This window comes from Callospermophilus lateralis, unplaced genomic scaffold (assembly GCF_048772815.1).
Source record: "Callospermophilus lateralis isolate mCalLat2 unplaced genomic scaffold, mCalLat2.hap1 Scaffold_139, whole genome shotgun sequence".
Lineage (NCBI taxonomy): Eukaryota > Metazoa > Chordata > Mammalia > Rodentia > Sciuridae > Callospermophilus > Callospermophilus lateralis.
In genome coordinates this window covers 352,134-356,071 of record NW_027512543.1, presented here as the reverse complement: position 1 = coordinate 356,071, position 3,938 = coordinate 352,134, and the positions used below count along the sequence as shown (strand labels likewise).

Below are 3,938 nucleotides of genomic sequence, written 5' to 3'. Positions count from 1 at the left end.
AGACCCTGTCTCTAAATAAAATACAAAATAGGGCGGGGGATGTGGCTCAGTGGTTGAGTGCCCCTGAGTTCAATCCCTGGTACCACTCTCCCAAACAAATAAACAATTAAATAAAACAGATTCCTAGGCATCGCCCTTGAGCTTCTGACTCCCTTTAGGATGGAATCCCTGAAACTGTGTTTTTGACACACTCCTAGGAGATTTTTGCACGGCATGGTTTGATCAGGGTGGGGAAAGACTCTGACATTAGTGGATTAGAGGACATTAGGACCAATTGGGTTTCCTGACTATACTCTGGGTGGCGCTGTGCAGATGCTTCAGCTAAAGAGAAGACCCCCTCCACCCACAACCCAGGGCTCTTAAAAACTCATTTCTCAAGGTTGGCCCCACATGAAGATTGGGCTGTGGACCCAAGATCACTAACACCAGGAAATCATACCAGGCGATGTCTAGCAAGTATGAGGTTCTCATCCTAATTTCTCTGCCCAACTTGATTGGGGGACAAATATTTCAAAGACAAGATGCTATGTCAGGGTCTCCAGAGTGTCTCCTACTGCTCGCACCAAGCAGTGTCAGAGTATCAGGGTGTTCAGTTACTCCACTCATCTCTCTCTTCCTTGACTGTCATTTGTAATTACAGAAGTAATGCATGTTTTGCAGATGATTTAAAAAAAAACACAAACAAAAATAATTTTTAAAAGTCATCTGAAATCACACCACCCACAGCTAACCACTGTTGACATTTAATGCATAGCCTTAAAAGGATACTGTTTGGTAACCTGCTTTTTCTAACTTAACAATACAACAGGAACATTTTCCAGGGTAAGGACCACATTTAAATAATTTTTAAAAATTGCATAGTATTATAGTATTCCATTTACAGATGGAACATGGTTTATTTAACCAATTCCATATTGTGAGACATTAAAATCTGTTTCTTCCTTTTCCCTCTTTAAAAGTCTTTGACATTTACGGCCAACTCTGCCAAAAGCATTCTTACAATTACCCAGTTGCTCTTTTATGTGCTTGTTTGATAATTTTCTATAATACAAATTCCTAGAGGTAAAACTTCTGGATCAAAAACTGTATGGAGGGCCGTCGCTCGCCCTTCTCCGGAGCTGCAGCCACCGCCGCCATTTGCACGGGGACCCCAGTGACAGGGGCTCGGCAGAGGGGCGGAGGGAGGGGGGGAGGGCCCGCGGAGCCCCCGAGGGCGGGAGCGACGCCGCCGGCGCCGTCCCGGCTTCCTGCGCGACCGCGCCGCCCGCGGCGGGCCCCGAGCAGCAGCAGCGGCAGCCGAGGCCGGGCGTGCGCCTGAGGCGGCGGCGGCGGCGGCGGCGGCCCTGCAGGCGGCCAGGAGGGGCGGGGGCAGCGGCCGCCGCCGTTTGATGGATCCGAGGATCGCCTGGTTCCAGCCAGAGCAGCTCGGACCGTCCAACAGTCTGTGGATGCAGATCTGGGAGACGACCCAGGGGCTGAGGAACCTCTACTTCAACCACCACTGTCACAGCAGCGGCGGCGCGAGCGGCGGCGGCGGCAGCAGCACGGCCACCGGCGGGAGCGCCAGCAGCACCGGCAGCCCTGGCGGCGCGGCCCCGGCTCCGGCCCCGGCCGGCATGTACCACTCCGGGGAGCGCCTGCTGGGCGGCCACGCGCTGCCCGCGGAGCAGCGGGACTTCCTGCCCCTAGAGACGACCAACAACAACAACAACCACCACCAGCCGGCGGCCTGGGCCCGCCGGGCTGCCGCGGGCCCCTCGGCGTCCTTGTCCCCCTCGGCGTCCTCGTCCCCGCACCCCTCGGCCGCCGTCCCTGCCGCCGAGCCCGCGGACCCGGCCTCGGGCAGCAGCAACAAGAGGAAGCGCGACAACAAGGCCAGCACCTACGGACTCAACTACAGCCTGCTGCAGCCCAGTGGAGGGCGGGCCGCGGGGGGCGGCCGGGTGGACGGCGGCGGGGGCGTGTACAGCGGGACCCCGTGGAAGCGGAGGAACTACAACCAGGGAGTCGTGGGTCTGCATGAAGAGATCAGTGATTTTTATGAGTACATGTCTCCGAGGCCCGAGGAGGAGAAGATGCGGATGGAGGTGGTGAGCAGGATCGAGAGTGTGATCAAGGAGCTCTGGCCCAGCGCTACCGTCCAGATATTTGGAAGTTTTAAAACTGGCCTGTATTTACCTACTAGTGACATCGATCTTGTGGTGTTTGGAAAGTGGGAAAACCTAACCCTCTGGACCCTGGAGGAAGCCCTTCGGAAACACAAAGTTGCAGATGAGGATTCGGTGAAAGTTCTAGACAAAGCGACTGTGCCTATTATTAAATTAACAGATTCTTTTACTGAAGTGAAAGTTGATATCAGCTTTAATGTCCAGAATGGCGTGAGAGCAGCAGACCTCATCAAAGATTTTACCAAGAAATATCCTGTATTGCCATACTTGGTTTTAGTATTGAAACAATTCTTATTACAGAGGGACCTTAATGAAGTATTTACAGGTGGAATTGGTTCTTATAGTCTCTTTTTAATGGCAGTCAGTTTCCTTCAGTTACATCCCAGGGAAGATGCTTGCATCCCCAATACAAACTATGGTGTTCTCTTAATAGAATTTTTTGAATTATATGGACGACACTTCAATTATTTAAAGACTGGCATCCGGATAAAGGATGGTGGTTCATATGTGGCCAAAGATGAAGTACAGAAAAATATGCTGGATGGCTACCGGCCATCAATGCTTTATATTGAAGACCCTTTACAACCAGGTCCAGTGTCCTCCTCTTCTGCCACGCAGTCCAGCTCTAGTGACGTTGATTCTGATGCGACACCATGCAAAACCCCGAAACAGCTGCTTTGCCGGCCGTCTACTGGGAACCGAGTAGGGTCACAAGATGTGACCTTGGAGTCCTCTCAGGCAGTTGGGAAAATGCAGAGCACCCAAACCACTAACACATCCAACAGTACCAACAAATCCCAGCATGGATCAGCAAGGCTCTTCCGTTCTTCCAGCAAAGGCTTCCAAGGTACAACTCAAACAAGCCATGGTTCCTTGATGACAAACAAACAGCATCAAGGCAAATCCAATAATCAGTATTACCATGGCAAAAAGAGGAAACACAAGAGGGACGCGCCCCTCTCAGACCTTTGTAGATAGTCGGCGCTGTGCGATGGACTGTCTTCTGTGTGCAATGATCTCATGCTCAGGACAGTTGCATAGGGACTCCTGGGAGACGCAGGAGCCTCACACTGTTCAGACATTGATTTAGCAACTGCGTTTTTCCCAGCTCGCCACGGAATGGATCATGAAGACTGACAACTGCAAAAACAAAAGCAAGTCATATGCTACAACAGGGTCATTTTAAGATTTAAAGCTTGAATGTAAAATAAATATATTTCTCATTGGCTTTATGCAGAGTTATAGGGAATAGTATTCAGTGTGGGTAGGGTGATAGAAACAGAAAACAATGTCAGAGGATGGGTGGGAAGGCAAACAAAGTATCTTATAGGAAGTCCAGATTCCAAAGGGGAAAGTGATCTGTGCATGTTTTTTTTTTAATATTTTTGCATATATTTACCATTTTATTGTGTGTGTATATATAGAAGACCATATAGGAAATTGATATTTGTAATAGTGGATTTGTTAATACTTTTTACATAACATTACTGTTTGAATTGTAAACAGATTTCTTCTCAGGATTAGTTTGAAGAATAATCTGAATTGTCATCTTGACATCCATATATAGGGACGTGATTAGTTCTATTACTCAGTTTGTTTTCCTCAGCATTGAAAATGACTTAATAGAACCCTTGTGACCTGCTGCGAAATTTTTTCCTCTCTAAAGAAAAGGTTTATGGTGGCAAATGATGTTTATTTTATTTTGTAAAAAAAAAAAAAAGAAAAAGAAAAGAAAAAAAGAAAAAAAATGTACTATGTACTTTTGTGTAA

At 48.6% G+C, this 3,938-nt stretch overlaps 1 pseudogene; it reads left to right on the top strand.

Annotated features, from left to right (window-relative positions):
- Positions 1-1,388: 1,388 nt before the first annotated feature.
- Positions 1,389-3,146, top strand: LOC143386519 (terminal nucleotidyltransferase 4B pseudogene; annotated as a pseudogene).
- The last annotated feature ends 792 nt before the right edge of the window (positions 3,147-3,938 follow it).